This window comes from Chelonoidis abingdonii, chromosome 14, assembly GCF_003597395.2.
Source record: "Chelonoidis abingdonii isolate Lonesome George chromosome 14, CheloAbing_2.0, whole genome shotgun sequence".
NCBI lineage: Eukaryota > Metazoa > Chordata > Testudines > Testudinidae > Chelonoidis > Chelonoidis abingdonii.
In genome coordinates this window covers 12,415,947-12,436,641 of record NC_133782.1, presented here as the reverse complement: position 1 = coordinate 12,436,641, position 20,695 = coordinate 12,415,947, and the positions used below count along the sequence as shown (strand labels likewise).

Sequence of the window (20,695 nt, the reverse complement as noted above, 5' to 3'; positions counted from 1 at the left end):
AGTTGGTTTGAATATCAAGGGGGGTACAGGGTGAGCAAGAGAGAAGTGGCTGAGGCCAATGTACTATGAGTACTAAGCTCAGCTGGCAGATGGACCCTTAGGCCAGGAGGAGATTCTAACCTGCGCCTGGCCAGAGCTGGGGGACAGAACTGGGAAGCTTAATGGACTGTCAATTAGACACAGTAGAGAATCTGGCCTTTTAAAATACATATAATAGTTGAGCATATTTTGCAAAGTCCATATAATCACTCGGGGGGGAGAGGAGAACGAAAGAGCAAATTTTTCAGAATGATGTGCATATAAAATGATCATCATAAGCACAATCCTGGTTAACGATAGTGCAAACGACCAGTTAATTATCTAATTGGAAATTTATGCACATTGTAATTGTCATTGCATTTTCATTTACAGTAACTATGAGCACAAATTAGGCATGGAAATGCACTCAAGACTTTTTCAAGGATCTGTGCAATTCTGAAAGTGTGGGCCCAATTTGTAAACCTTATAAAAAGAGGTCAAAAGGGCAGTGAATAGCATGACCATACTAAAATCACCAGTGAAAAGCTGAGGTCCATCGGGCAGTCTCTGGGATTATAAAATGTTCATTGGTGCATGTTTGTGCAGTGTATTTTAAAACATGCACTGACTGTTCAGAATATGCACAATGAATATTAAACAAAGACCTGAATTTCCTAGTGCCAGTGCCTGGAAGTAGCACTGCCTTCTGTCTGAGGCGCAGTGACCTTTTGGAATATTTTTAGGCACTGTCCTATACACAATAAGTTTTGCATGAGTGACTCCTGCCCAGATAAAAGCCAATATTAACTATGAGAGAAAGTGAATCTGTGCTTTCTATAATTTTGGAAGAAAAGAAAATTGTGAAGACCAGTAGCAGGATTTATAGGTGGTATAATTTTAGTGTTTGTTTGATCCTAAAACATACTTTAAAATATGCCCTGGATCAAGGAACCTACCATTTCCCCATTATTTCAGAGAATGGGAAAGCCTCTAAAATAATGAGAAAATGGAACTGGACAGAATACCAAGGTTATGGGATCTCAACATGCTGTGGAATTTTTAGATTATCAAACAACTTCCTTGTGAAGAGAGAGCAAATGTATATCCCAATACAAGTCACCGTAGGTAATAGATAATGCTATACGTGTTTTTCAGTATTAAGTATTAACTTTGTTAAATACTGAAAAACTCAGCTCTACATAGGAGTCATTTCAAGAAAAACAAACTAAAGCCAAAGTTAGAGAACACAGACACAGACTAATATGCAGCCACTACCATGGCTCTGCCACTCACAAAAGAATCTAAACTCAGCAACCCCTCCTCCATGTATAACGGGCCTGAGTGGGTGGCAGCTGCTGCACTGCACTGGGCAGCGTCCCAGGCAGCATGGCTGGAAGAGGAAAGGCTCTGGCCCCGTCCCTTCCTCTCCCCTCCTGGGCCAGCTGCTGGGGGCACTTGACCCTGGGGAGGGTCACTTGACCTTAACCCTAACCCTTTGTGCCCCTCCCTCAAGTTGCCCCTGAGTAAAACCTACCTACAAATGTAAGACAAATCTAGGAAATGACACAAGGAATTAGGACAGTACCAAATGCAGGAGATGGAAGTAGACAGAATACCAGGGTTATGGGATCTCATCATGCTACGGAGTTTTTAGACCACAAGTGGCCAGGACCACATTTTATATCTCATCTGAAAGATGGATATGCATGGAAGGTCTTTCCAGTGGAGCTCTTGGGAGGATTTTTGAGCAATCTCCTGAAAGTTTGGAAGCCACCTCTCTCGATGGAAAAAATGACCCAGATGTTGTAAGTTTATAAGCCAAAGGTCTATTTAATAACCTTAAATCAACTTTGTGGAGACTAGGAGAGGGACAGTCCTTATGCTACAGTGCCTGATTTTGGTAGATTTCCCCAAATCGCACATAAGCATCTTGCTTGTCCTTCCAGCCCATGTTCTGATCAAGAAGGAATTGTAGCATGTGTGCTTGATTTGATACAGATCGTAAATATGATCATGTATATAAAATAAGATATATCCAAACAGTCTGAAAAGCGTTGATTATACTTTTTACAAAACTGCTTGTACTTTCTCTCTCTACACATACACACTCTCTCTCTTTCTAATATATGAACAAAATATTGAATTGAGTTTTCACTCATGCTCCTTTCCTCCCACCAGTATAACCCTACTGACTTCAAGGAAATGACTCCTGATTTAGATGGGTGTAAATGAGAACAGAATGAGGCTCTCTCTATCATAGCAGCTGATGGAAAATGAATGCCTTGGCTTGCCCCACAGACAGAATCCTGTGCACATTGGTAGAGTAATTATGTAGTAAACAAAGAACTATGAGGAAGCTTATCAACTGATCACACCACAAACCAGAGCCTTTGTGAAAACTAAACCAGGGGATGTAGGATTGTGGTCTTGTTCTTATCCACATGCAATGAGAAATGCAGAAAATGAAATGCTAATAATCAGCATAACAAAGGTAAACAGAGTTTAGAATTAATTTTACTAATTTTTCCAGGGTTTAAAAGAAGAGGGGGAGAAAAAAACCCTAATGGAGAATATTACTGGTGTAGAAAGAGAACAGGATATGATTGTGTAAAGGACTGCAGGCTTTAGGTGGCACCAGCAAGCAGTTTCATTCCCTGTTTCATCATAAATTATGTTCTCTATTAAAACTTTTTTTTTTAAAATCTTCAACCACCAAGGACTGATAGCTGACATAAAAACTGATTATTTTATAGTCGCTTTGATTTTAATGTGCACAGGGCCAGATACACTGTTGTTACGCAGACCGATTTAAATATACCTCTCAGTGCTCCAAGAGCCCATCCCAGGCAAAGGGAGATAATGGCATTTTCAGTTCTACCTTCCCTTGGGGTTTCCACATGGGACAAGCAGTTTTAATGTATGGCCAGGGAATCTGGAAGCTCCACCAGCAGAGGCTGCTGAAGAGAACCACTGAACAGGTGCATCTTTCCAGGGGCCTCTGCCATGCTAGAATGCTTCCGTTTCGGTTCTACTGGATCTCGGCGAGTCCCACTGGCACAGATCATGGTCTGAATCTACCCCATAGTATTTGAATATTTCTGAAAAACCTAATATAGTGAGTCCCGTCTTGCCCAGCTAGCCAGATTCTCAGGACACCAATTCTCAGTTCCCATCAGATCTTGGTTACACTTACACTAGTGTAAATCTCAGGTGAAAGTCCCAGTGTCAGGCTGTGCATGACTCTTTTACCTCCCCTACCAGTTCAGCAGCCCTGCTGGTTTTCACACTCAGAAATCAGTGGCAAGAATCTGTTTTAGTACAGTTTGTGGTAATGAAGTATAAGTGTTAAGTTATCTAATCAAACTACTAAAATAATCTTGTGATGCCTTTTGATAAGTCAGTTTGAAAGATACTGTATCTGTAGCATCTCTTCTACATTAAGAGATTTGAGATTAGCTTCCTCTGGAGTAATGGTGCCACCACCAGCTAGTAGCTAGAACTGATTTCAGCAGAGAAATCTTGCATTATGGATTTCTTCATGTACATTGCTTAAGTTTACAAGTATCTGACACTGAAATATTTTTTTAAAATATCACCTACTTCAGTAGGAATATGGAAGTTAAAAATTGATCGTAAAGCTGAACTTCAAAAGAGGAAAATAAAAAGATTTTTGACATTTCTTGCTTCTTTCTGATGCATAATGATCTGAAAAATGTTCATAAATTAAAAAAAGCCTGAGAGTAGAGATGTCTGCTTATTTTTTCAATAGAAATTCAGGCTTTGTCTAGCTTGAAAGACTCTGTGGTAACTGAAGAAAGAGTGAAATAATGATGTCACAAAACTCAAAGCTGAACAACTAAAACAATGGAAACTTGTTTTCTTCTCATATTTAACTCCGATGCCTAAAGAACAAGTGAGAGAAAGGATGTCTTTGAAGGCTTTTTTTTTTTTTTTTTTTTTTTTAAAAAGGACTTAGCACTCTGGTCCCATCTGTTATGGCAGGGGTAGGCAACCTATGGCACAGGTGCCAAAGGTGGAACACAAGCTAATTTTCAGTGACACACTGCCCGGGTCCTGCCCAGCGGTCCAGGAGGCTCTATTTTAATTTAATTTTAAATGAAGCTTCTTAAATATTTTAAAAACCTTATTTATATTACACACAACAATAGTTTAGTTCTATATTATAGACTTATAGAAAGAGATCTTCTAAAAACATTAAAATGTATGACTGGCACGCAAAACCTTAAATTAGAGTGAATAAATGAAGACTCAGAACACCACTTCTGAAAGGTTGCCGACCCCTGTGTTACAGTGTAAGAACTCACCAGGCATGTTTCTGGGACTCAGACAAAACCAGTGAAGACCATTCATGACATACCTGATATTTCTATAACCCTTTTGCCAGCTGGTAGTGGCAGTGACCAGGGCCTGCATTAATAAGACGTGGGAGGTGGTGGAATCTCCTTCCTTAGAGGTTTTTAAAGTCAGGCTTGACAAAGCCCTGGCTGGGATGATTTAGTTGGGAATTGGTTCTGCTTTGAGCAGGGAGTTGGACTAGATGACCTCCTGAAGTCCCTTCCAACCCTGATATTCTATGATTCATGGGGACCCTTCCTAATATGAATAAACCTCCCCATCTAAAACATTATCCACTCCCATATTTTAGGAACTTAAAATGTAAATCACCTGGTCACCTTCACAGGTGTTTCTTTCCCACTCACAAGCACATGTGAGTCCTTGGGAATTCAAAACCACAAATACCTTTAACTAGGGGAAAACATGTCAACCAAAGAGTTGCACAAAAATAAAAATGACCAAAACCCATAAAAGGGTTCTGACTTACCCACTGCCCCAGGTGTTAATTTTCTGGCTTATTCAGGCTCAAAACACTTATTCACAAGACAATCCTCACCCATCTAAACACTCAATCACAAATCCAAATAGATTCAGTGGTAGAAAAGTGGGTGGAGCTGGTTGGAAAACATGTCCTCCCACAAGCACAAAAATTGTAGACCTTTTGATGAAAAAAATTAAACATTTTAATATAGGAATGTGGCCAAGGCACCTCATGGGAGTTGATGTTCAAGATTTTTATGCTTTCTTTCTCCACAGGCTCCTTGGTTAGACAATATCTCCCATAATGTACCACTGCTTCCCCTCTGGTGAGAGGCAGTGGCTCATCATGGGAGCTCTGGGCTGAAAATCCAATTTTCTGTTGCATAGCCTGCCCCACCAGGTCCAGCTCTGACCTGCAGTTACCTCGTCTGATTCCATGAGGTCAACTCCATCAAGTCAGTGGCTGCCTGTGTCCAGCCCTGGTGAAGTCAGCTCAGCAGCTTTATGGGCCTGTCTAGCAAAATCTGGTTCTTCATTGCCCAAATCCGGTCCTGCAAAATCCTCCTCTGCTACCACACTTCCCTGACCCTCTTCCAGGCCAATCCAATAGACTCTCTGGTTGGGAAACCCAAAGAAGAGCAAGAGCTCTGCCCAAAGCTCTAGGTTTCTCAGAAAATTTCCCTTGCTGTATTTAGGTTCCTGCCCAACCAGATTCCACTGCCTGTCAGCTCAAGGTGACCAACAATCTATAGAGTATATATCTTACCCAATTCATACGTCCTTTCATGAACACACTTACGTAAGCAAACTATTACTTTATCTAATCTCAAATCTCTTATGTAGGACAGATGCAACAGATACAGTAGCTTTCAAACTGACAACGAAAGGCATCACAAGATTATTTTAGTTGTTTGATTAGGTAAATTAACATGAGTACTTCATTGCTACAAACTGTACTAAAACAGACATGTCTATATCTATATCATCTATATCTATATAAACTGTTTTAAAAATCCTTTCCAGGTCACCTTTAAAACAAGTTACTTTAAAATACATCTTTCACGCTCATTTTGTTGAAGTCTGATACGGTAGTGGAGCCACGCAGTCTTGAATCTACCGATGTAAGGAGTTCATTACTCCTAAATTGTGCAAATGAACTTGGTGAAGTCATCTCATTTATTGATAGGCATCAGCAATGAATTTTAGAAACTGCCATTCAATGAATGTGGTTTTTATTGCCTATTAAATGAATGGCCAGACTTCTACTGTTGTGTAAGTCACTTATTTACAGCCCAAAACTCATTCTTTGTATAGGAAAACCTCATTTGTGAATGGCCTTTTTCCGTGAGAGGTAAATCATTTAAAGTTAAACCAACTTCTTTGAAATTGAGATTAAAATAACTTCAACTGTAGAATACATGCTGCAGTATAAATTTGATGGCATGCAGTAATCAGGAATAGTTTATCTATTGAAAAATTGTCTTGGTCAAAATGTGGGGGAAAAGAAAAAGATTTCACATAAAGAAAGAGGAGCAGCTGGTTAGAATTAGGGTTTGGCAATTTAGTTTGGATATAATATAAGAACTGACACAAACCTTTGGGTACACTTGAAAAGAACCTTAAGTGAATCTTTAATGAGGGTAGGAAAAGGAAAGGCTTGGATAACTCTTCTTATCACATTATTTTTTATGCCTCTATGCTTCTTTTTTCCCTGTGACAAAAATCCCATAAGAAATCTGTTCTCACAGCATTTCCAGACTGAGCAGAAGCAGGGAGCACAAACTTGTTTTAGCAGAGAGTTCTACCTGTTTTTTGCATATTCTACAACTGTAAAATTGTTTGTATTTGGTGAAACATTTGGTAAAACTTTGGGATCTTATCCAAACCAAATCTCTGAAGCTGTAGAAGAGTGCATTTGCCGGCCTGGCTAACACCCTTAGGGGAGATAATGTCCCTACACCAGCGGAAAAACTCCTTTTGTCAGTGTATGCTGCATCTACACTAGGGACTATGATGACATAGCTATGTCAGCACAGGCTGTGTAGTGCAGACGTAGCCTAAGAAAATCAGATTTTCAGTAAATGAGGAATTTTGGTAATTTCACAAACAATTTTGCTAAAATGCTTTAAAATAGTGTTTGAAAAACTTTGGAAAAGGGTCCATTTCAAACATTGCAAAATGGAAACAGCTTTGGAATTTTGGGGAAAAAATATTGAAATGATTTCCCTATTTTTCAACTAACTTTACTCATGAGTTGCGTGGTCATCCCAGTTATAGCAATAAATATCTTCTGCAGCAGTTCCACATTATCATACAGGCTCTCTCACTTAGTATAGTTCATGCTATGTAAAGTCCTGATCCACAATCTACTAAAGCCATTGACTTCAGTGGGCATTAGATTATTAGATCATTAAAGAATGAAACCTTACATTAAGTATTTTCCTCACTATATTCCCCTGTTCACTGACGTATGGATGGTCCAGTGATTGGAGCCTAAGCCTGGTTTGGGGGACCTGGGTGCGTGTCCCTGCTCCACCACTGAATTTCTGTGTTACGTTGGACATGTCACTTCGGTCCCTATCAATAAAATGGAGATAATAGCACTGCTGTATTCCACGGGGGTGTTGTGATGATAAATACATTAAAGATTGTGAGGCAATCAAATCCAATGGCAATAAGAGCATTATTAGTACCTTAGCTAGATTTGTTCCATTTTTATTTTACAGAAATTTAGTTTTAGTGAGAGTAAAATAGGGCCTGATTCTGATCTCACGCATTTTTCCAGGGTAACTGAGATCTGGTTCTTAGTTATACCAATGTAATTCTGGAGTAACTCTATTGACTGTAATAGTCACTCCAGCTTCACACCAGTGTAAAGGAGACAAGCATCTGGAAAAAATCATTTTTTTAAAATAAGCACCAACTGACCTACCATTTTGGAATGTTACAACATCTCTATGATATACATATTGCCTACAAGCTAGCATTAGCAGTTCTAATTTTTAGCTGGCTTTATGTAAACTTTTAGATGCCGATAAGGAACACCTTTGATAAACCCTGCGAAACACTCATTACACAATCTCCCAGTGTAAAGTTACTGGTTCGCATCCTTGCACTCACAATATGACACCTGCATATTTTATTCCATACACAAAAGGTCAAAAGCTTACCAGCAGGCTGCCTAGCTGCCCAGGCACATAATGCATTGGAAAAACAGAACTCAAAGGAGCTGCTTGCTGTAATTTCCTGTAATTTAAGACTATTTTTAAAACTTTTGCTGCCAAACTCCCATCTGACTGTCACACTCTCACTGAATTTTTGCCATCAAAACACAGTAATTTATTAGAGCTCAAATCCAACTGGTTATTTAAGTGTCTCAGCTTTAAATACTACTCAGCCACTTTAGCTGCACTACATCTTTGGGGCTCTCTATAATTAATGTTTCTTAAGACAGTAAAGTGAGCGGACTATTTGTGTGCAGCTCCATTTTAACTCTTTTAACACCCCTCTGAGTTTAGAGTTCAAAATTACAGGGAGGGCCACATTTTTGAAAGTGTCTTGCAATGGGTGACCGACAAAATTGAGTGCACATCTGCTGACACTAATGTCTCACATTTGTACACAAATCAGGTAAGTATGGGCTTCATTAATATTTACACACATAAAACTATTTGTGTGATCAGACCGTGGCTTGTTTGTGTAAAGGTGAGTGTCTGTGAGCTCAACAGGTGCATATCTCTGTGTGCACACATGCGTTTGAGAGGGGTGTTTTGGGAATGCCTGGAGCTGAGAGTTCCATGGGAATTGGGGAGAGGGGAAGGCAGGGGGATTGGAGCTGTTAGGTCAGATAATGGGACCCTGAATATCCTGTGGCAGTTGCTGAGGGGGTTGGGAGCTATCAAATTGAATTTTGGGGCCAGAAAATTCTGTTGAAGTTGTGGGGTTTGTTTGGGCAACTGGAACATTGTGACCCAAAAGTTTTGTGGGGCATGCACATGCATGCTGGGGAGTTGAGAGGGGGAATGTTGGAGCCAAAAAGCTTCATGGCTATTGGGTGATAGATAGTCCTTTTGGCTCTGGCACCAAAAATCCTGATGTTCTATCCCAATCTGATCCAGCCCAATGGGGCTTCACGGCAGGCAGGAAGCCCACTGGAGGAAGTGAGGGATGAACAAAGTTGGGTGAGTGCCTGTCAGCACGTGTCATATCTCAACACTCACCAAAAGGCTGCCCTGACTGGTGGGGGCAGACCAAGTCCCTGCTCTGCCCCCAGCAATCGGACCTACTTCCCTGCCAGAGGAATTTTTTTCTTGCCTCACTGACATCTGCCATGCCATCCCTCGGCAGCTGTCACAAGCTTGTAAACTTGAGTTTTGATGAGCTTTTACTTGTGGCATTTTTCTTTGTGCTGCTTGTTGTTGGCGATTGCCTTGAAAACAAAGAAGTTAGAGGCTGCTGCTGTCCACTAGCCACCAGGATAGGCCAGAGTCACAACTAACCCAAATCCTGCTAAAAGAGGCCCCTTCAAGCCAGTTTGGAGATGTGGGCTCAGTGCACAAGGGCCTATTTCTGCAAACACAGCAATCCTTTGCTGGTCCTGAAACTTGCACTACAATTTTTCTCTCGTAATGAAGCAAGTGCTGAACAATTAAAAAACGTTTATGGGTATACATCAAATGTAGCTCCTACACAGGTTGGCTGATACTATATATTAACTGTTGTGCTGTTTGGCTCAATATTATCTGAACCTGAATAAGGTCAGGGAGCAGGTATTCGGTGCAGGAAGTAAGTGTTAAAAAAAGGATTATAGTCTGAATGACACACACTCTCCTCCACATACTCCCATAGAGGTCAGGGGGAAATTTATTGGATTTTTATATTAGAAAGCAAAAAAGAAAAAAAAATCACCATATAGACAACTTATTGTACAATGCTAGAATATGGAGAGGCTAGTGTCTCAGTTTTCCAGTGGGTGTAATAGTATTTACTTTCCTCAGAGGAGTACTGAGAGAATTCAATCAGCGAGTGTTTGCATGGCACTTTTAAAGACATGAACCACTGTGAACTGGATCCTGCAGTCTTTACTCACAGGAGTACTCCCACTGAAGTCTCACTGGAGTCAACGGGACTCCTGGCTGCAGGCTAACCCCCATCTCAGAGCAAAGATTTATTACTGTACTATAATGCCTACACCAACATCTACTTAAAGGAAGTATCAGAGGGGTAGCCGTGTTAGTCTGGATCTGTAAAAGCAGCAGAGAATCCTGTGGCACCTTATAGACTAACAGACGTTTTGGAGCGTGAGCTTTCGTGATATATATCTCTAGATCTGGCACTGCTATGGGCACCCGCATGGGCCCACAATACGCCAATATTTTTATGGCTGCCTGGAACACGCTTCCTCAGCTCTCATTCTACTCACGCCCTTCTCTACCTACGCTACATTGATGACATCTTCAATCTGGACCATGGGAAGGAAACTCTAGAAAAATTCCACCACGATTTCAACAACTTCCACCCCACCATCAACCTCAGCCTGGACCAATCTACACGGGAGATCCACTTTCTAGACACCACGGTGCAAATAAGTGATGGTCACATTAACACCTCTATATCAAAAATCTACCGACCGCTACGCCTACCTCTGCCTCCAGCTTCATCCGGGCACATCACACGATCCATTGTCTACGCCAAGCACTGAGGTACAACCGCATCTGCTCTAACCCCTCAGACAGAGACCAACACCTACAAAATCTCCACCAAGCATTCTCAAAAACTTACAATACCCACATGAGGAAATTAGACAGATCACAGAGCCAGACGTTACCAGAAGCTCCTACTGCAAGACAACCAAGAAAGAAACCAACAGACTCCACTGGCCATCACATACGCCCCCAGCTAAAACCCCTCCAACGCATCATCAGGGATCTACAACCCATCCTGGACAATGATCCACCACTTTTTACGGGTCTTGGGTGCAGGCAATCCTTGCCCACAGAAACTGCCAACCTGAAACTATCTCACCAGCACTGCACACCGTACCATAGAGCAACTCTAGCTCAGGAACAATCCATGCAACACCTCGATGCCACTCTGCCCACATATCTACACCAGCGACCACCATCATAGGACCTAACAGATCAGCCATACCATCACTGGTTCATTCACACTGCCAGTCCACAATGTAATATACGCCATTATGCCAGCTAGCCCCTCTGCTATCTACATCGGCCAAACTGGACAGTCACTACGGAAAGGATAATGGACACAAATCAGATATCAGGAACTGGCAATATACAAAAACCTGTAGGAGAGCACTTCAACCTCCCTGGCCACACTATAGCAGACTTAAGGTGGCCTATCCTGCAGCAAAAAAACTTCGGACCAGACTTCAAAGAGAAACTGCTGAGCTTCAGTTCATTTGCAAATTTGACCATCAGCTTCTGGACTCAAACAAGACTGTGATGGCTGCCAATTACAGAACCAGTGACTCTCTCCAATTCGCTCTCTCACCACCCCTGATCCACTCGTGCTATATCAAGTATATGACAGTCTGAGCTTACACACACCCCTTGACCTAGATACATACATAGTATATTGATGCTCCACTGCTCGTGTCTAGTTTCTGGTCATTATCGCGAATACCTGCCCGGAAAATTTTCCACTACCTGCGTTGACGAAGTGGTATTCACCCAACGTTGTCATCAAACTGAAATAGTTGTGTGTTGCCCAGGGTGATTATAAGGCACAGAGGCTCAGCAGAGCACGTTGTGCTGCTGGCATCATCAGGGATACTGTTCCTGACACAGCTTGTATTCCATCTGTGTGTGGATGTTTGTGTAGTAGAGCAGCCTCTACATTCATGGTGGCTAGGATGTGTTTTCTGGGAGGTGACCAATGCGTTTCCTCAGGAAATCAGTGGTGTCACGGAGATAGCTGGGAGTGCTGGTGGCATAGGGTCTGAGTAGAGAGTCCACATATCCAGACAGTCCTTCAGTGAGAGTACTTAAAGGAAGAACATTCTTCCTTCCAATCACACTTTCTTGGAATCTGATCAGAAAGACAGAGGAAGAGAAAAATATAGGAGGATTAAGAAAAAGGCCAAATGGCTTCCAGAAAAATAGTTCTCTCAAAGCCTTTGTGTAATTGTTGTAAGAGAGGAGCATGCCTGGACATGCCAACAACCCCCAGAGTGCATCAGAGAAGAACAAGCCTTTGTTTAATGCAGTGCCAGGTAACCCTAGCACCTCTTAATTTTGGCAACTCCGGTAACCATAGAAAACCATTATGTAGGACATGTAGTCTGAAAAATGCACTGTCCGTTTCTTCAGATATAAAGTCTGTTAATAAAACAAGGTCATATTCACCTTAGGAACACAGCCTCCTCGCAAAAGTGTGGGCAAGCTGTTTCTGCTCCTTTTTGTTGGTTTGCTATAGTATAGACACTATCTTCTTGGAAAAATCATTTTACTTCCTACTGTTTTGAGTGTCCTGGTGTAAACGAGTCTCTTGTTAAATAGCTGGTTACCTAAAAGCGGAAGCATTTTGTGATGTAAACATCTTTAGAATGTAAATTACTGTTTGTGTGTGAAGTAAGACATGATTTCTGTGGGTCAGTCAGTTTGTGCCATTTTAATTCTTGCTTAGTGAATGCACTGTTTAGATTAAGAGGGCTTTTTCATTCTTCGCTCAATTAAACTTGAAGTCTCTGAGAACTGGAATTGACAAGTAATGGTGTTATGCTGTTAGCTTTAGCTGCACTCACAAATGTATCCACAAAGCTTGTGGACTGTAATCCTACTTATTAAGAAGCACTGGACATGATGTTTTGTAACACTCCAAAGTAGCATGAGATTACATTATCCTGTTTTCTCTATGGGATAGACATAAAGCAACAAGCAACAGCTGTGGCTTTCTCTAGAAAGCCTGCATTAAAAGGAGCAAAATATGGCAATAATCAATACACTATACAAAAATTTGTGTCTTAAACAGTAGTAAAGGAACTGGCTCAATTATTTTTCTTACAAAAACACTGAGAAGGGAAAAAAGGTGCATCACCAAAGCACTGGTACTATAGTAAAGTATTATACCTCCAAAGGCACTGGAGGGTGATGGACAAGTGTAGTCAAATACCTTAACGAATGCAGTGTTCTGCCGAAAGCGCCCACTCACTTTCTAGCTAGACACCCCTCTGAAAATCCCAACGAGCCACATACACACAGAAAGCCACCAATGGGCCGAGGGAGAACATGCTACATCCTCTCCCCTTCCTGGATACATTTGGTAGTTGCACATATCCTATTGCCTCTGTCATACAGCAGAAGGGAGCACATGGCCTCATGGGATTACAGTGACCAGATGTCCCGATTTTATAGGGACGGTTCCGATATTTGGAGGTTTTTTTGTTTCTTTTTTTCTCTTATATAGGCACCTATTACCCTCTTATCCCGTCCCAATTTTTCACACTTGCTGTCTGGTCACCCTACATGGAATTAAATAGTTTCATTATCCAAATTACATACATTTTTCAAACTCATTCCTTCTTCAAAAATCCCAGATGCATTTGATTGGCAGGGTATGTTACACAGTCTTGCTACTGTCAGATACTTGTAAGTTACTCTTAAAAAAAAAAGATTTATTAAGCATTAAAGATACATTTCCCTTAAATCCTTTAATTACTTTATAAACAAAAAGTTCCCAGTCAAGTCTCTAACTACTGAAGAGTGGCATCTGGCTAGTTAAAGCTGTAGGAAACTATGTATCATTTCAATCTGTACTGATTCTTTCCTGATAACTAGATGGACTTTTAGTATTTTCATAAAAGCCTGAATATTGAAAAAATCATCATCTATGGTTAATGTGTTTAATGATTTCAGGGAATGTACAGTTTCTCAGTCATGGGATCCAAAAAGGGGTCTTTCAGTGTTAGAAATCAAAGGGCTACGCTGCTACACTGGTGTAAATCCATTGCTTTGGTACTGATTTACACTGGCATTACTGAGATCAATCTGCCCCATAGCCGTTAACCACATTAAGACTAAGGGCCAGATATTTAAAGGTACTTACATGCCCAAAATGCAGATAGATGCTTTGAAAATGCCACTAGGCCCCTAACTCCTATTGACTTCCCAATTAAATCAATGAGAGATAGGCACCTAGGTGCTTTGAAATTCTCATTAGGTGCCTATCTAGATAATACTTAGTCATACCTCAGTGCAGGGGGCTGGACTAGATTACTACTAAGGTCCCTTCCAGTCCTACATTTTATGATTATATCTACATCTTAAAGTACCTGGAGTACCTTTAAAAATCTGTTACTCAATGTATAGGAAATTAAATGGTCTCTGCCTCTTCTCCATACGTTCAGGAGCCCAAATATCAACTTAGATACCTAACTTTAGGCTTCTAGTTTTGAAAATGTTCTCTAACACTAACTGTACGTTTAACAGTAGCTATTGCTAGGTTGAGATTGGGAATTTGGTGCATTTGCACCTGTCTGTTGTCCTGGTTCTCCAGTAACTTCCTTGATTCACACCCCATAGAATCTCATGCTGCTGCAGCATCTGTGGTACAGTAAGGGGCTGATTGAACAGGTGTTATTGCAATAAGGACATTGGAAGCACCCCGACTATGATATACTCAGTCCCCAATGTTCCAGGTAGAATTCTTGTCCCTGAGCTGTTCTTTCTATTACATTGCAGACCCACCACTGGGCACGCTCCAGAAAGATGAACCAAGTGGTCTCCAAGAAAGCTGCACCTTCTCAGTGAATGACATTTTGCACTTATCTTACTCATGCTATTTATTGAATTGGTTGTAGATTCAAAGAACCAACTTACATATATAAGGATTTAACAAAAAAGTGGTATTTTTGTTTATCAGTAACTTGTCTAAAAAAAAAAATCACAATTGCTTTTTTGCTTCGGAAGATCAAGAACATTTCCTTTTCACATGTCAACAGAAGCAGCACAATTGGATTAATAAATTAAAATGAAAGTTTCTCCCTTTAGATGTAAAGAAGAAACTTGCCTGATTTAAGGTCAAGAATAGAAGTTCACTGTCAAGTATGTACTGATAAATAGAATTATTGCATAACTCTTTTTGATGGGCACTGCATCCTCAGGGTATAATTACAGCAATTATCTGGATGGATCTTCTCATCAATAACCTTTGACTCATCTCCTACAAACTGTCATCCTTCATCACCACATCGTGAAAGCAATGCTTTGTTTCTACTCATTCATCTGCTTCTGAGAAGGAAAGTAGTATTAGGACAGCCTGCCTGCCTGCATATATGACCTCCTGTAGTTAGCTTACATCTGCCAGACGGTATGGCAAGGCACCGAACAAACAGCAGTTCACTGCTGTACTGTTCTTCTGACAAGCTTGGGATGGCAGGCATCTTTACACTCAATCTAGTACCGAGTGAAAAGCGCTGCATCTCTTTTAGATCTCAAGACAATATTAGCAAAACCCCTTTATGAATATAAAGCACAGATATATGGCCCGATTTTCAAAGATGCTGAATACCTGCAGCTTCCACTGACTCTTATGGGATTTCTGGGTGCTCAGCACTTCTGAAAAAAATCAGTGTATAACTGGAGTAAGCTCATTGAAAGAAGTGGATTTACTCTGAATTTGCACCAATGCAAGCTGGGACTATAACTGGGCTCATAGGACCCAATCATGCAATTCTGGATAAGGCACAACACCCACTGGTTTTCTGTGGAAGTTTTACTGGAGTAACGCTTACAGGGTTTGGCCCATTTAAACTGAGTAATGTACAGACTGCTATGACCAATGATGGCAACATATGAATTGAAAGACAGAGCATGCAAAGTAATATGGCAAGAAATAACTACTGTAAATATATAATATTTTATAACTTTAGTTCCACAGTGAAAAGTTGCTGATGAGTTGTTACAACAAAAGAAAATCACTTCTGCCAGAAAGGGAGGACATTTTTGCTCTCTAAATACACAATTTTCTCAGATAAAGGATGGCAGTTAGAAGGGTTAATTATAATGGCCATTTAATGCTACCTACCATTTGATTAGTTGGTATTAATAAAGGCAGGGCTCTTCCTTACCAAAGCATGCAGCTCTGTCACTCTCTCTTTGCATTCTTACCCTTACCAGCCAGTGTTGCTATGTGAACAGGGCTGGGGTAAGACTAATAATGGATGGGATCTGGAAAAAAACAAAAAGCTAAAAATAGAAAAACAATTTAGATGTAATGAAAACAGTCAACTGACAAAAGAAGAAATTAAATTAAATTCTGTTAACAGTCAAATGTTAGTTAAGAATGAAAACAGACTGAACCCAAACTGCTAGAAAATACTTTGCCATTTTATAATGGTCTCACATCCACAACGCCAGAGTCCAACTGTTTCAGTGACTAACCCCAAACAATAGTGGGTTGTTAAAAACAAAACAAAACAGCAGGGAATGATATTTGTTTGAAAGCGTACTTTATTAATGCAAAGTGCTTTCAAACACTGATTTGATTTCTCAGACAAAAAACACAGAAAACTAGATGTTAACCTGAGCAAGTGGAGGACACTGTTGGAGCTCTATACCGATAGCAATAGTCATTTAAATACTATCCATCTGGGAGCCTGCCACTAATCAAATAGAAGCAGCTTGTATTCAGGGCAATGGTGAGCAGAATGATTCTCTAAACACAGGTATCTAAGTAAGTGTCACCTTCTTAACTCTACCTACCTTAGAAAGCTCTTATGATTGATTAGAATCTGTATCTTATTTATGAACTTTTCTAAACTACTAAGATATTAACCTCTCTTCACATTTTCTTTATCAGACATTATAAAACAGCAATCTGAGCCATGTTCTCTCACACACTATTGTAATGCCTTTATATCATTTTAAGGGTTGACCTTTAGTTATAAATGTTATTTCAATTTTAATTGGTGGCCCTGAAAGCCGCTAATAGCACTGGCATAACGCTGGTAGGCCTTGTATGTTTCCATACACAATTCTGATAATGGAACTCAATCATGCTGGCCTGCAACACTTATGGGTTTCTATTTCTAATCTCGTGGGGTGATCATCTGACAATACACACCAGGGCTGCCCAGAGGATTCAGGGGCCCCTTCCATAAAAAAGTTGCACTATAGAATACTATATTTTTGTGGGGGCCTGTGGCAAATTGCCTAAATTGTGTGTATCGATTAAGGGGCAATGTGCTCTAGTGGACTGAGCACAGGATTGCTGTAATTCTGCATTTTAATTTTAATCCCAATCACACCCATTCATTTTTGTGACTTGGACCAGTCAACCTTGTGGGCCAAATTCATCCCTTCATCTGAAGGGAAAGGAATTAAACCAGAGATTACTTTGATCTTCTCATCCTCTCCATCTGTACAATGCAGATAACACACAGGTTCTGCACAATATTATCATTAAAATCACTCCAGTCATTACCGTTTTAACTGCTATATTAGCAGTAATTTGGGTCTGAGTTTTAATTGCCAGATGCTTGGTTTTGCTTATTGTACTATGGGGAGATTCTATTCCCAGCCAGTTCACTCTGTGCCTCAGTTTCCTCATCTATAAAACTGTGATAACGACACTTACACCCTTTGTAATGCACTTTGAGATCTACAGAGAAAAAATGCAAGCATTAGGTATTATTAGTATTAAAGCAAACAAAATGAAAGGGAAAAACAATTAAGATGAAAAAAAAATCAAGCTAGTCTTCATTTTAGCAGTCTCCTTTCCTTCTCTTTCTGTACAGACATTTTTCAAAGGGCAAAAACCTTGTGTGAGAATCTCAGATAATCTTACCTAGCCATGTGGGGAAAAAGGGAAGAGAGGATATTTCAGGGTAGGATTTTGGAAGTTGTCCCACCACTGCTCCAATATGGCAGCAACTCCACTTGTGCAAGCAACAGTGGGAGCACTAATGCAGAGAAGCTGCTAGCATTTTTATATCCATGACAGATAGATCTGCTGTAGTAATCCTGGAGATATCAATGTAGCTATGGACTCTGGTTCTTTTCCATGCTTGTTCGTCTACAAAAAGAGACAAATGTACACAAAGGGGACTAGGCACTGAAGAGCAAAAAGATAAGGAAATGCAGCTTTGGTTTGTCATGTTTGCACTTTAGTTGTCAGAAAGCTACAGGCACAACACACAGCATCACTCTTAGCTAGCCAGAGAAATCACAGCAAAGTTTTGCAAGGAACCTGTCTGGCTAAGCCAGACTCTCACTAAGTAGATAGCAAAAAATTAGAGACAGGAAAGATGTAAGAGGTATAAAATAGGGAAGGAAAGTGACACACGGGGAGGAGGGGAGCAGCAGGAACCTTAGATTCACATCTCAGGAGTTGCTCAGGGCACAGCCATGGAGATGTATATCACCTGATTCCCTCTCCTCATCTAGTCTGGTCAGGACATCTTTTAGGATCAGGAAAAAGAAGGGCTGGTGGTAAAACCCTGCATCCCCACCTGTGGCAACACTGCTCCATTCTCATGCTGTGTGCAGAGCAGTTTGCCATGTACTCCACAGAAAATAAATACCTAAAAGAGGTGGCAACTTTGTCCCATCCAAAACCCTCAAGTCAAAACAAGCAGCCAATGGTTGATATGTGTACACTTCACCTCACCACAAGGTCTGTTTCTATAACAAAACTGGTTCTTCGCTCGTAGCTTTGAGCCCCTAATTAACAGTCTTCTTAGTTCTGATAAAATTAGTTTACATCATTTCTTCGCCATTGTTCTGTACTTTCAACCACAGTTTTATGTAACATGTTAAAATGATCCATCTGCCACCTTTCATCTGCTATGGACAATTTAAGACTTCATCACTGGCCAAAGGTTCAACTCAGCACTACCTACATCTCAGGGGTATTCTGAAGATTAGTTAATGCTCGTTCAGTGCTTTGAACAGGTAGAACAATATATAAATGCTAAATATTATCTGCTCTCTTTGCTGGAAGAAATGCTTATGAAAAACAGGTTCACAGATAATAAAATACACGATTACAGTTCTAGTAATTTCAATACTTAAAATATGTCATGTCTCTATCCAGTCCTGGGTTCCTTTTTTTAGAAAGTCAATCATGCTTAATTGTGTGATAGCTTTTTAATGCTAACAAACATATACTAGGGAATAAGACAAAGCTGCTACTTCATTACTTAATAAATCACTAAATGCAAGATTTGAAGTAATATAAATCTTAGATTAAAACTTTAGAACAATATCATTCTATGCATGGAAATCCCATGGAGGCCAACAGAAGGTGTGTGTAAAACATCAGTTTACGGCTGATTCCAAAGGTGAAAAATTATATATTATATATAGGAGCTAACTTCATATATACAGCTCAGGGACAATGAACATGAACAAACATTTTTAGTCTAGGCAAAAAATAATTTTTAAAGGGGTGCTTTAACCACTGAATGTCTGCATTATTCTAATTTTACATCAGTGTAACTGCACTGAAGTCAACTGGGATTCTACAGTTGGGAAATTAGGCTCTCAGTATTTTCACACTGTTGAGTTATTAAGCGTTAGTAAATATAGGACTATAAGAACTGATGCACTGAATTAAATGGGGTTCCATCTAGTTGAGTATCTCGTCATCAACTGCCACACACTTCAAAGGAATATGCAAGAAACCACAAAATGGACAATTACGGAATAACCTGCTCATTTACAGAGTTTTTTCCTACCCCCAGGCAGTTAGAGGTTAGCTTATGCCCTGAAGCATGGGGGGGGGGGTGTAATATCCCTTATACATTATTACCTCATTACCCATATCATTTTTTTTTTAAATTCTAGTACACTCTTTATGTCAGTGATACTGGAGTAATGAGCTCCACAGGCTAACTATCTCATGACCCATTGCTTTCTTTTGGCAAATACTTTTACACAAATTCTTAGTGCTGTGGCATATGGACACATGAGGGCAAGGAAAGTTTTTCCCCCTTGCATACCCAGCCATGCAGATATCCAGCACAGTGGCAGTGGCTGTGCTCTCCTTTGTTCAAGGGCAGCTCCAGCTTCCATGTTATTACAAGCTCTTCACTGCACCACATCCTTTCCAAGGGTGGTGCAGTGACCACACTTTCTACACACATCTGGAATGACTGTGCCCACTCAAGGCAAAATGCCACAAAGAACTCCTGCTGCAGCTTTAATAGACACAAACCAACATAAAGATGAAAAATCCAAAGAACCTCTAACATTTACCTGATTAAGACTTTCACCTAGTGACCAAACAAATGAACTTAGACTGCCATCTTACGGAAACTGTCGTTATTACTTCCATCACAATGTCAATACACAGCATAGTGCTTAATTCATCATTGTTGTGCAAACAGATACATCCCCAGCCTGTCATTTTTCTGACAGTAGGATTAAGTAGTTTTCTATACATTATTTGAAATGGGTTATACATCTGTCCAGGGAAGATACCAAATCTGATGGCCAGTTCTGTATTTTATTATTTTTGCTGCCTCATATTTCATATGTTAAAGCTCTGGAAGCAGCTATGCTTCCAGGTATCAGATAAATCGAGCATCAGGCATAAAATGTAACACCCCCCCCCCCTTTTCTTTTAACCGCCTCTTCCCCTTAGTCAATTGGATGTGTGTTCTATATGCCTGCATAGAAGCCATCAACTATTTAAAGGGAAGACTATTGCTTATTTTTGTGAGGAAAACTCAGAAGCTAAGTGTTCTACTCTCTCTTAGAAATGCTCTACTTCTGTTTATTACAACTGCTTGAAGTTAGATGGTAGTCTCACACTTAGACCCACTAAAAATTATTTTTCTGATGCTCTGTCATGTCGTATTGCTAACGTAGAGATTAGC

At 40.3% G+C, this 20,695-nt stretch overlaps 1 long non-coding RNA gene across 1 annotated transcript in view; it reads right to left on the bottom strand.

Annotated features, from left to right (window-relative positions):
* The window catches only part of LOC142047725 (uncharacterized), a 63,997-nt gene extending 47,940 nt beyond the window's left edge, over window positions 1–16,057 (bottom strand). The window contains exon 1 of the long non-coding RNA XR_012656981.1: window positions 15,901–16,057. This is a non-coding gene — a long non-coding RNA (uncharacterized LOC142047725). The remainder of the gene's footprint in view (window positions 1–15,900) is intronic.
* Window positions 16,058–20,695: the final 4,638 nt, after the last annotated feature.